Source organism: Herpailurus yagouaroundi, unplaced genomic scaffold, assembly GCF_014898765.1.
Source record: "Herpailurus yagouaroundi ecotype Mexico unplaced genomic scaffold, PumYag 198, whole genome shotgun sequence".
Classification (NCBI taxonomy): Eukaryota; Metazoa; Chordata; class Mammalia; order Carnivora; family Felidae; genus Herpailurus; species Herpailurus yagouaroundi.
The window spans coordinates 21,047,861-21,061,497 of record NW_024412429.1 but is presented as its reverse complement, the minus strand read 5'-3'; the positions used below and the strand labels follow the sequence as shown (position 1 = coordinate 21,061,497).

At 40.6% G+C, this 13,637-nt stretch overlaps 1 protein-coding gene and 1 pseudogene across 1 annotated transcript in view; both read right to left on the bottom strand.

Annotated features, from left to right (window-relative positions):
- Positions 1 to 5,223, bottom strand: part of EPM2A (EPM2A glucan phosphatase, laforin) — a 79,909-nt gene extending 74,686 nt beyond the window's left edge. Inside the window, exons 1-2 of the mRNA XM_040448947.1 lie at positions 5,218 to 5,223; positions 4,504 to 4,509 (exon numbers count right to left, since the gene is read on the bottom strand). The gene's annotated coding sequence lies outside the window, so the exon portion shown is untranslated. The remainder of the gene's footprint in view (positions 1 to 4,503; positions 4,510 to 5,217) is intronic.
- Positions 5,022 to 7,058, bottom strand: LOC121013088 (ADP/ATP translocase 3-like; annotated as a pseudogene).
- Between the last annotated feature and the right edge of the window lie 6,579 nt (positions 7,059 to 13,637).

Here is a 13,637-nt window from a genome sequence, read left to right as displayed (position 1 = left end):
AGGTGATAACCTTCCCTAGAAGGCACATCTCAAGAGTGTGAACATTTAGATGCAAAGAACACAAAATAATCATATTCACCCCAGGACTCTGAAGAACATTGAGGATTATTTTACATTTAACCTCCTCCTAACCAAGCAGACATGCATTTTAGCGGTTCCATAGTAAGTAAATGTTTGGCATAAAAATCCCTCTTCAATTAAGATTTTCTAGAGTGTCAATCAAATGGTTTAATAAAGTATTCCCTGATCTAGTTCTGAAGTGAGAACCATCTCTAGTGGCTTTGTGTTTTGCTTTCCTCCACAGAAAAAGTATTTTTTGATATTACGGATTTTATGCAAACATCATGCAGGCATGACTCTAGTTACTGGAAAGAAACTAGACATGTACAGATAACTGAAATAGCAAATAGAGTGGTCAAATATAATTTTTAAAGACGAAATTGTTTCTGAAATTGATAAGCCACAGGTTTTCAATGTGATATTAGTGAGATATTACAGGCCGTAAAAAATAAAAGAGGGCCAATCAGAGACATTATCTTAGAAGTTACCATAGCTATAAACATAAACTACGTCTGTATTAAGAAATAGTTGAAGAAGGGTTTTGCTGGTCTCCGAACTTTGTCTGATTCCAAGCAACAGAAAATCTGACCAACAGGGACTTCAACAAATACAGGTCTATCTCTCTCATAATAAGAGGCATAAAGCCAGGCAGCCCAGAACTGATGTAATACCAAGTGCTTTTTGATGGTCCGCTTTGCCACCCTTCACACATTGATCTTGTTGTCATACTTGTCACCGCATGTTCAAAGGCCGACCCCTAGGCATCACGTCCGGACGGACACTCCACTTCCCAGTCATAAAAAGGGGGAGGGACCTAGGTTCCTTTTCATGGGAAAAGTGAGAGCTCTCCTGGGAGCCACACCTAAAAAACTTCTTGCATCTCATTCACCAGAACTAGATGACACAGCTCTCCTGAGACCAACTGCTAGCCCTGCGGGGATAAGAGAACCACACAGATTAAAGCACTAATGATTCATCCCAGTGCAGTCAAGACAAATCAGACAAAGCATGGGGGGACAAATGCTAATTAGGCCACTGATAGTGGCTGTGATGGGCTTGAGCATGTATGTCATCTTTTCCCAGCAAACCATTTTGGAAAAGGAACCACGTTGGTTTAGGTATCATGTGTCTCTACTTGATTTTATTCAAAAGTACCCAATGCATTACATTTCAATTGTAAAGTATTTTTAAATAAATCAACAGTAAAACTGAAAGCATGTTAATGCACTTTACAAACTTGAAAATTGCCCAAAAGACAGAGAGAGAGAGGAACAGTCTGTTTGTCCAGTTCTTGATAGGTTTGGTTCGTAGAACCTCTTTGCTGTAACACAAAATCTCCTCCTGCTTCTAGCCATACACCTTCCCCATCCCTCCTCTTCCAGCTTTCCTGTGGGCTGCCCTGCCATCATCTCTTATAACCTTCTCTTTCCCCTAACTAGCCCTGTCCTCACCAAATATACCCTTCTTCAATATTCAATCTTCAGGGCACTACAATTTGACATCTGCCCTCAACACTCCACTAAAAAGACTTGAAATGAAGTCATCTCCTGTCAGATTCATTTTTTATCTTTCTTTACCTGCCTATAGCATTTAAAGATAGGGACCACTCTCTGTTTAATCTTTCCCCTGTTGGCTCCATAATACTCCTCTTCTGGAAGGCAGTATATTAGAACAGTTAAATGCATGGGCTCATGATCCAGAAGGGGACTCCATTCCAAGTTATATGAATTTACCATCTGTAAACAGGAATGAGAAATCCCTTTAAGCAATCTGTGCCTCATTGTCTCATTTGTGAAAAAGGAATCCTGGTACCAGCTCCTTCACAGGGTTGTTATGAGAGAATTCCATTAGATAATCCATTCAAAGGATTTAACATAGGACCTACCACAGCTGGTGTTCAGTAAGAATTCTTAACTACTATTCCTCTCATATCCCTTCCAGTCCTTCTTGTTAGTTTGCAAACTGTAGGCTGACTTACAAAACAGATGTACCCCGAAAAGAAGCTCGTATTGTTTTAACAACAGCTTTGTCCAGACCTATATGTTTCAAGACAAAACTATAGTAACAGTGACTCCACATGGGCTCATGTGTTCCAAAGACAGGACCACTGAGTTTTTCAACAACCCACCTAGTTTAGAAATGCTGACCAATTTCTGCCCAAATCATGCCAGCTTCTCCCTAAAACCAAAACTAATTGAAACATCCAAATCTTTTCACTTTGAATTGTTCTCAAGGCAAATTTCTCTTAGTTCTGTTTAAAAATAGCTCATTGGTGCAAATATAAGACTTGACTTTTATTTTCTTCTTGTTGGTTTATTCCTACTTTGGGGACTTCAAATTTTGAATATTGCTTCTCTCAAACAAAATAGCTACTATCTCACCCAGTTCATCTCTTACCAGAAAACTTGATAAGCATGCGTCCTAAATTACTGATAAAAAGATTTAGCAGGAAAGGATCTAGAATAAAGTGACTTGTAAAAAGCCACTTGCACTCACCCTCATGTTCTACTGGTACATCAGTCAGCTGTTCAACTAGCGTGAATCCACCTAACTGGTCTATTAGCCAGCCAGTCATTTTCCAATTTGCGGACAAAAAAATTGGGAAATTTTTCTAAAATTCTTTACTGAAACTAAGATGCAACGTTCCTCCATTTTTCCCCTTGTATAAATGAGGATTATTAATTATTTGATGAGGCAAGACTTCTAAAGCAATTTTAAAGCTCCTTAAAAATATGTAATGATGGCGAAATATCAAGGTGGGTTTTTTTTTTTATCTTTTTGTGAGTCATAAGTCCCTTTGAGAATCAGTGAAAAGCTATGAATAATCTTCCTCAAAATTAAAAAAAAATTAATGTTTATTTATTTTTGAGAGAGAGACAGAGAGAGACAGAGAGAGAGAGACAGAGCATGAGCAGAGGAGAGGCACAGAATCGGAAGCAGGCTCCAGGCTCTGAGTTGTCAGCACAGATCCTGACGCGGGGCTCGAACTCATGAGCTGTGAGATCTGACCTGAGCCGAAGTCAGATGCCTGACTGAGCTACCAGGTGCCCTTCAAAAAATGTTTTTAAATGCTCATGCACACAGTGCATACAGCTTATCATTATTATGTATAGTGGAAAAAGGAATTGTGCTTTATAATTATGGCCATCAGAGAAAGAGATGAAATTTTCATTAACATATCAATTCAACTTTAGACATAAATATTTTTTTTTAACTTATTCTTTTTTTTTTCCTCCCTGAAAACAGCGAAGATCTATTTGGCACAAAATTTAAATTAAACATCAAGAATCACCATTTAAAAATGAAGATTTCTCTATCTACATCAAGTTTTATAAACAGCAGCTTTTCAACAGCCTAATTTTTCAAAGCACCTAGCTGCTTTCTCTTGTACATACAGAATGTAGTCTTTGCGGACGTATAAAAATCATATTGACGGTCTCTTTATAGGTGAAAACTAGCATTCCACCATGCTAAAGAATTTTTACTTTTTCCATGCTACAGAACAAGACTACTCCAGGAGGCCTAGTCTGCCACTTACAGTAAAGCCTCAATATTAACAGAAGTCAGCAAGGAATCACTTACCAAGATTTATAAGGGTACTTGTCTTATTTAACTTATCTTGTAGAATTGATTCTCTAAGAAATTCTGACACAAAGTTAACTGATATGGAACCATGATAAAGTGTTTCTCAAACACGTCATAGACATCAAAGGAATCTGCACAAATTTATGATCTTATGATACACAGGATAAAATAAGCAAGCATCCATGATAATATCAGTCAAAAATGTCCAAATGAGTTTATTTAAAAAAAAAAAAGTCATTGTTAAAGCATTCACAAAAAAGCCAGTGGCAAGATTTTTATAGGTGATTTTCAACTGGTTTTAATTACCTACATCAAAGTAATTTGCTTACATCTGAACAAAATTAAGCTATCTAACACTTCCTCCCAAATGAAGCAGAAGTTCTGGACAAACCTCTCTCTTACGGTGACTGTCCTCCCATTTATGTCATTAAATCTTTTTTAAATGAATGGTGACTGTTTCTCAGAATTCTTTTGGGAGATAGGGAGTACACAGGAGGAGAAAGTGGAAAGATAAGTTGGGGAGATAATGAGATTGTGATTAAATTCTTTTTTTTTTTTTTTCTGAGATTATATACAAACTATAGAATTAGAGTACAAGTGAAATACTGCCACCCAGTGGAATTATAACATAAATAAAATCTTGAAATTTGAAAAGACTGCAAAAATTCCCTATCAATTTTTAATTGGAACGATAAAGCTTAGTGATTTTCAAAGTACTTTCAAATATATTATTCCTCAAAAATAAAAGTCCAGTGGGACAGACAGCAACTGTGTAAGCACATCTTTTCCTGAGTCTGAGGTTCTAGTGGATTAAGTGACTTGACAGAGCCCTATGTTCACTGGAGACCAAGGATGCGCTCCCAGGTCAAGGCTGCTTACACCACGGAGCCCCCCTGAAAGACCCTCTGCCTACTCTTGTCCAACCAAGAGTTCTGCTTTCTTTTGTTTTGTTTTTTCTCTGTGTCCCAGTTTTTATGGTTTTGCAGAATGCTGGACATGAAACATAATTGCAAACATTCGGCTGTGCAAAAGAGAACAGTGCTTAAGTACAAACGGAGACACAATTCTTAAGTGCTTAAACACAACTAAGGTCCCACAAGCACCTGGACTCTAGGGTCAGTGTGGCAGAACTGCCTGTGGTCTCACCAAGAGGTCCTAAATCCCCTTCCCACCCCCAGCCTCCACAACCAATACATGGAATCTGGTGCCAATGGTCCATCGCAAAGAGCTCCTTTTAGAACCTTCCCCAGTCCTCTACACGTGATCTGGCCGGGCAAGGACACCGGAATTTCTCGAGTATCAGTGGTCCCTAACATAAGTATTCTACGTGATGGCCTTGGTCCCCGTGTCTGGGAAGCACACCGCTATGACTTTCTTCAGCTCGCGTACAGAACCAGCACAAAGGCGCACCCTGGCCCCCAGGACATTGGACCATGTGCCCTTGAATAAGGTTTTGCCCCCTTCCTCATGGAAGGTTTCCACCAGCAGTCGAGGGTCCTCTCGTATGTAACGTCAGCTCCTTTGTGCCCCCACCGCATCATCACCCGCAGCTGCACGGTGTCGAAGGGGCAGGAGAGCCCGCCTGCTACGGCTGTCATGGTCTGGGGGTGTTCCTGGGGCCCGGGAGCATGCCTTTGGCTGGGTCGTACACGCCGAAGTAGGCCAACGGGTGGACGATGGTGATGCCCCTGCCCCGAGACACTGAAGCCGTGGTCCAGGCCCCGGTGCCTGGTCATCTTTACCAGACAGTCCCCCAGGCCTTTGAACTCCTGCTCAGACTTCCCCATGTCGGCTGCCACTTGGGTTCTGGCAAAATCCAGCGGGGGCGGGGGGGGCGGCCGAGGAGAGAATGAAGCAGAGGGAGGTGGCTCCAGGTGCCCCACCTGAGGCCAGATCACCGGCAAAATAACTCCAGAAGTGTGTGCGCTTGTCCACGCCCCTCCCCCCTCCAGGAAGATCTGGTTGTACTTATCCCAGAAGGCCAGGTTGAGGCCGTGTGTGGGGAAGAAGCGGATGACATCGGCCAGGTCAGGGTAGCACGCCCTGCTCCTTGGGGATGCGCACGATGCAGTCTGCGATGCCCTTGCACCGCTGGTTGGCGGCAATCTGCTCGCACCTGCAGCAGCCACTGAGCCCGCTGATCAGGGTCACGGCCGTCTCAGAGATGGTGGCAGTGAGGTCTCTGGCCAGGAAGTATTTCAGAGAAGAGAAAACAGAGACTCGGCGATTATCAAAGCTTCTCAAACATCTCCAAGGGGTCTTGGGAACATAGCTTGAAGCAGTACTCCATACTGTCATGAAAATTCTTGGAAGACTTGTATTTTTCCCTTAAAAATTCCTGTGAGATTTGTGCTCTATTCTGTATCATATGCATGTCTCCTTCAACTTGAAATAATGTTTTTGTCCCCCTGAAATGTCTTTTAGACACTGTTGCTTTAAGACAATAGTGTATTTCTATTATTCACTAGTCCAGGACCACACTGAAGATGAGAAGACAGTTGTAGTATAACAGTTTGAGACACCTGGAAAGTACCTTGCTCAAGTTCATTCATTCATCAAGTATTTAATGAACACCCGCCAAGTGCTAGGCATTGTTTTAGATCATAGGGCATGCTATGATAATAAACACCTAAGTTATCCGGTCTCCTAGAAGAGCAAAGGTTTATTTCTTGCCTGGGCTGGAGTTCACTGTGGATTGGCTAAGCAAGGGCCATTCTTCACATTTCATCATCTTCAGGCTGGGATCATCAGACAGAGTAGTCACTATTTGGAACATCAATAGAAATCTCTTGGCAGAGAGAAAGGAGTGCGGCAAAGCAATAGGAAGTGACACACATCATTTCCTCTTATATTTTATTAACCAAAGCAAGCCATATGACAAAGATAGTCTTCTTCAACAGAGCAAAGAAGAATAATTCACCCAGAGGGAGAGGATGTGAACACTGGCAAACAATTAACAGTATGCCTTACCCCACCTTTTCCAAATATGCTGAGGAAAGGTGGTTCTGGGTAACATAAAGGACAGAGGTCAGATCTCTCAGTCTGCCAGATGGGAATTCAAGCAGTTTTACTTAAATGTTAAAAGAAAGGGTTATCATAGAAGGCCAGAGGACTTGGAGTATGTAGATGTCAGACACATGAGATCTACACGAGTATGTAGTAGACAAGCAGAAACGTATTTCGAATGTTTATAACTCTGATTTATGGTCCCAAGTCCCAGTACTGACATAGTACTTTATCAGTACAAAGTCCTGAAAGCTGCCTGTTTCTACTGCAGGTTACCACATCTGATCAGAAGCAGTATGGCAGGGTTGCTCAATGTACCTATACATAAAACCATAGCCATGGAGGTGGGAGTGGTACACAAATTATATCCAGGATCAACATGTCAGGGTTGCCTAACTCAAAGTATGTCAAACCCACAACCAGTTGAGTGGGGCAACAGAGCCAGTACAGGCACTAATCGTATACAGTAAAACCTTGGTTTTCGAGCATAATTCATTCCAGAAACATGCTTGTAATCCAAAACACTTCTATATCAAGGCAAATTTCCCCATAAGAAATAATGGAAACTCAGATGATTCGTTCCACAACCCAAAAATATTCATATAAAAATGGTTACAATAGGGATACCTGGGTGGCTCAGTCAGTTGATCGTCCAATTTTGACTCAGGTCATGATCTCATAGTTCATGAGTTCAAGCCCCACATTGGGCTTGCTGCTGTCAGCTTGTCAGCACCAGGTCTGCTTTGGATCTTCCGTCCCCCTCTCTCCCTGACACTCCCCACTCATGCTCTCTCAAAAAAGTAAGAAAAAAACACTTAAAAATGATTACAATACTATAATGTAATACAAAATAATAAAAAATACAAAATATAAAGGAAAATAAACAAATTAACCTTCACTTAACTTTGAAAACCTTCGTGGCTGCTGTGAGGGAGACAAGAGAGAGGAAAGTTACTGTGTAGGACAAATTTCTCTATCACTCACAGAAATCACTGCTGTCTATTGGCCCAATGGACTCTTTTTCTTTTCTCGCAACGTTAACAAGGAATCTATCCAACGACATTTGTTTTTGCCTCCTTTTGAGGATTTTGTGAAAATGTGACATTGCATTGTTGTTGAACAGATTCATTGCTCACACTACTACGGCCTTATTCAGGTGGTGCTTTTCTACAAAATTTGGCACTGTTTCCCACATTTTACATATCTCCCTAATCTCATTTGAAGTAAGGGATTCGTCCGCTTTTTTCTCCTCCTCCTCTGCAGACAAGATGCAGATGTGGATTTCTTATAATATCTTGCAATTTCAGCCACTCGCATACCTCATTCGTACTCCTTGATGATTTCTTTCTTAACTTCCACTGTAATCATCTCCTTCTTCTTACTGCCTTTCTTTTCAACCTTTTTCTGCATGAGGGCCATTGTACACGCTCTCATGGATGTTGACTACAGTACAGTATTAATAAACTCTTGTCATATACTGTATTTAATGTAACTGGCAATAAGGCAGCAAAGGGTCTGTATCTGCAGGCAGCCTGACATAGAAGGAAGCAAAGCACTCCTAGCTTACTCTTGTCTGGAAAAGCAAAGGACGGTCCATGGGTGCTTTTAAGTGACAGAAAATACACTAGTGCCAGTTGTGGGCACCTTCCAATGTTCTGAAAAATCATTTATTTCTGCCTAACACTGCGGCCTGAGACCAAACATCTGAGCATGGGAGATGATCACTCACAATCCCACAGAGAGAGAGAAAGAGAGAGAGAGAGGAGGAGAGAGGGAGAGAGAGAGAATGAGAACCAGTGGCTCAGTTGTGATCATGTGACATTCAGCATCACATACTACTCATATTGCAAGACATCGCTCATTTATCAAGTTAAAATTTATTAGAAATGTTTGCTCGTCTTGCAGAACACTCACAGGACAAATTACTTGCAGTCCAAAGTTTTACTGTATATGACTAAAACTATGTGAGTTCACTAAACTGTGTGCTACAATTTTCATAGCTCCATAAGATCTCCAGTTGGAAGACTGCATAGTATTCCTTCCCGTTGCTAATGCTGGAAAGTTGAGCCTCTGACCAGAAGCTCTAATGAAAGCCTTCATACTGAGTCCAACCAACACGGATGGCCTCGACAGCTGCCAGAGAAAAAGAAAGCAATCTGGCCTACAATGCCACCAACGGACCATGGCAGACACCCCATAGAGATTAAGATACTAATCCCCTGTATCCCTAATCCAAGGAAATAAGTATATGCCTGTATGGGTGTTGTACCTTAACCAGAAGGTTTGGTTTAGATAGATTCAATAATTTTACATCATATAATCATTTGTATTTAAGAACTGTATCATAAGTATAAACTATTTGAAGAAGCTGCCTCTGATTTTCATATTATTCCACCAAAGCCAATGGAATAACATACCATGGTTCATTGCAGATCTAAGACTGCCACAACTGTGACAGAAATCCAAGAAAAGCGATAGCATTATCAAAGAGTTGCATGAAATGTTGGGGAGAAATAAAGAGTCTGGGTGGCTGGAACTCTTGATTGTTTTCAGCAAGTGGCAGGAGTGCAGACAAAAGTAGACAATTGACAGATTGTGAGGAGCCTCAAAGGTCATAGTAAGAAGTTTGGATTCATTTTGTAGGAAATAAGAAATCATCAAAGAATTTTTAATCATAGATGTGACACTATCCAATTTGTATTTTAGGAAGATAATCCTGGTAGCAGTGTGGAGGAAGGACTGAATAGAGAAGGGACACAAAGGAGTTAGATCTTGTAAAAGGCCACTGAAATGCCAAGAAACCAAACCATAACAGAAGCAGTAGGATGAAAATAAAAAGAGGTGGCTGGGGGTGGGGTATGGGTTGAATGGAACTATTGCAACTTGCAGAATCCCTTACAGTGGTCTCCCAAACCACCTGGTTTTCAAAAGTACCTTGGGAAACTGTAAAATTCTTATTCCCTGGCCAGTCTCAGAACTATTAAATCAAAATCTCTTAAGGACGTAGACTAGGAAATGCTGGTCACACCCCAGGGGTTCATGATGTAATCAGCCCAGCCTAAGAAGTTATGCTTCTACAAACTTACTTAAGTGACTGAGCTAGTGTCTTTAAATCATGAAAGTATGAATGAAGAATGTATAATCAGTTACAAAGAGCCCCATATTGTATGGTTCCATTTATATGAAATATTCAGAATAGGCAAATGAACAGAGACAGAAAATATATTACTGCATTTGCCAGAGGATGGAGGAAGGAGAAATGGGGACTGATTTGTTGTGAAAATGTTGGAGAATTAATGTTAATTACACAACATTGTAAATATACTAAAAACCACTGAATTTTACGCTTAAAGGGGTGAATTTTATGACATGTAACTTAGATCTCAATAAAACTCCTTTTAAACTGGGGCGCCTGGGTGGCGCAGTCGGTTAAGCGTCCGACTTCAGCCAGGTCACGATCTCGCGGTCTGTGAGTTCGAGCCCCGCGTCAGGCTCTGGACTGATGGCTCAGAGCCTGGAGCCTGTTTCCGATTCTGTGTCTCCCTCTCTCTCTGCCCCTCCCCCGTTCATGCTCTGTCTCTCTCTGTCCCAGAAATAAATAAACGTTGAAAAAAAAATTAAAAAAAAAAAAAACTCCTTTTAAATAAATGAATTTCTAGATTCCACCTTTGGAGATTCCATAAATCTGCAATTGACCCAAGAATCTGTATGTTTAAAAAGCTCACCAGGTTGGGGCACCTCATGGTTCATGGGTTCGAGCCCTGCATTGGGCTCGCTGCTATCAGCACAAAGCCCACTTCAGATCCTCTGTTCCCCTCTCTGTCTGCCCCTCCCCCGCCCACTCTCTTGCTCTCTCTCTCTCTCTCTCAAAAACAAATAAATAAATAAACAAATAAAAACATTTTTTAAATGTTTTTAACATTTTAAAAGCTCACTAGGTCAATGAAAACAATCAACAAAACTAAAAGGCAACCAACAAAATGGGAAAAGAAATTTGCATTAACATATATGATTTTAGTATCCAAAATCTATAATGAACTTATCAAACTCAACACCCAAAAAATGAACAACCCAGTTAAGAAATGGGCAGAAGATGTGAAAGACATTTTTCCAAAGAAGACATCCAGATGGCTAACAGACACACGAAAAGATGCTCAACACTACTCATCATCAGGGAAATACAAATCAAAACCATGATGAGATACCACCTCACACCTGTCAGAATGGCTGAAATTAACAACACAAGAAAAATAGGTGTTGGCAAGGATGCGAAGAAAGGGAAACCCTCTTGCACGGTTGGTGGGAATGCAAACTGGTACAGCCACTCTGGAAAACAGAATGGAGTTTCCTCAAAAAACTAAAAGTAGGGGTGCCTGGGTGGCTCAGTTGGTTAAGCATCTGTCTTCAGCTCAAGTCATGATCTCCTGGTTCATGGGTTCGAGCCCTGTGTTGGGCCCTGTGCTGACAGCTCAAAGCCTGGAGCCTGCTTCGGATTCTGTGTGTCTCTCACTCTCTGCTCCTCTCCTGCTCATGCTCTGTCTCTGTGTCTCAAAAATAAATAAATGTAAAAAAAAAAAAAAAAATAGAACAACGCTATGATCCAGCAGTTGCACTATTAGGTATTCACCCAAAGGATACAAAAATACAGATTTGAAGGCATACATGCAGCCCAATGTTTATAGCAGCATTATCAACAATAGCCATACTATGGAGAGAGTACAGATGTCCATCGACTGCTGAATGGATAAAGAAGATGTGTGTGTGTGTGTGTGTCTGTGTGTGTGTGTGTGTGTATACACACACACATATACATACTGGAAATTAGCCATCAAAAGGAATGAAATCTTGCCATTTGCAATGACATGGATGGAGCTAGAATGTATTAAGCTAAGTGAAATAAGTCAATCAGATAAAGACAAATATCATATGATTTCACTCATATGTGGAATTTATGTTTTAATGTTTATATCTGAGAGAGAGAGAGAGAGAGAGAATGTGAGCGGGGAGGGGTAAAGAGAGAGGGGAACAGAAGATCTGAAGTGGACTTTGTGCTGACAGCAGAGAGCCCAATGCAGGCCTCAAACTCAGGAACCATGAGATCATGACCTGAGCTGAAGTCAGACACTTAACTGACTGAGCCACCCAGGTATCCCTCCTCATATGTGGAATTTAAAAAACAAAACAGATGAACAGATGGGAAGCATGGGGGCGGGGGGGGGGGGGGGAGAAGAGAAGGAAACAAACCACAAGAGATTCAATGATAGAAAACAAACTGAGGGTTGATGGAGGGAAGTAGGTGAGGAATGGGTTAGATGGGTGATGGGTATTAAAAAGGGCACCTGTTGTGATGAGCACTGGGTGTTGTATATAAATGAGGAATCACTGAATTCTACTTCTGAAATCAATATTGCACTGTATATTAACTAATCAATGCACCAGGTGATCCTAATGCTCAGTCAGGTTAGGGAATCACTGATGCATCTAGAAAATTCACTACAGAGTTCCCTGAATTACACTTGCAGAAAAAGAAAAGATGCCAACAGCAGTGGCTCAAAATGAACAAAGCAGAGAGAAAGGCTGTCCCTGCCTCAGTCCTCCAGGCCTCAGGAAAGAAGGCCCTACTCACCCCCCCACAGAGGATGCCCCCCTCCCTCCTGCAGTCCCCCTTCCCACCTCCCTCACCAGCTGCCCCCAAAGCACTCTCCCCTGTACAGCTCAGCCACCCATCACAGGCCTTCCAGGGAGTCCTATCACAAAAGGCCTAACCACTTAAATGCCTTTGAACCCCAGACTTCGGCTTTTCCCTTGTCACTCACTGTAATAAAACCATGATTCTCACATCTGGCTGATTTCTAAAAATAATTCTGATGCTTTTACTTTCACAATTACAGAAAAAAATAATGAGGGAAGATCCTCTTTCTTTAAATACCAGGTTTGTTTAAAACACTATCCCTTCTATAAAGACTTCCCTAACCCCTCTCCCATTCCTGAATTCTTACTGGGATGAACTTCCTCCGCATCACTGCATATAGATTTTCAGATTTCTGTCACGGTCCCTCCTTGATTATAAATCTTTGCCTTCTCAGCTAGAATATAAATCTCTTAAGTTCAAGAGCTGTGAATTTTTCACTGTTGTTTCCAAGCACCTATTACAATTCCAGGTGGATAACTGAGCCTCAAAATTGTGTTGAGTTGAATATGTGAATCAAACACCTATTCTGATTTGTTAGGATTTTTTTCTAATTGAGGAAGGGAAAGTTATATACATCCTTTCTCAATGGCTAATACCAAAATAAGGTTTTAAACAAGACTAAAATGTGAAGTTTAGTGAAATCAATACATTTTTATTTTCATAGTATTTTTTTTTCATCTTTGTAATAGCAGAGTACCTAAAAGAGTTCCCTGTTTTAAGTCTGATTTGGATTATGTCTCTCTACATTCCTCACACCTAATTAGATCGATTCACTAATGAATTCTAAGTGCATCTCTCTGAAAAATAATAAAACCTCTTCAACTACAATCAAAAGACATCATCAAGTAAAAATTGCAGATTCAAATTTCCAAACAGAATAAGTAAAGACTGAAGCTTTTGCAAAAATGTATACACATAAAGTGCTTTTCTAAGAAAATTTTTATAGGATACTCCCTCGTTGCAAATAAATGCGAAATATCACTAAAAAACGATAAATATAAATAAGCCAGTGATAAAATCCTGTCAATATTTTAATATAAGATAATTATTACTTCCATTTACAAAGCATATTCACATGTATTAGCTCAATACTTCTTCATAATTATTCTGAACTGGTGTTCAAGCGATGCTTTAAGCCAATATGTTTCTGTATTCAACATTCAGAATCCGCACAACCTCAGAACTTAATAGACTATATTGAGATTAGCTCTGAATATAAGATCATGAGTGTAACCTCCAAATACAATCTTCGGTGAGTGGGAGTCCAAAATTTCTCCAGCTCTGGAATTGTTCT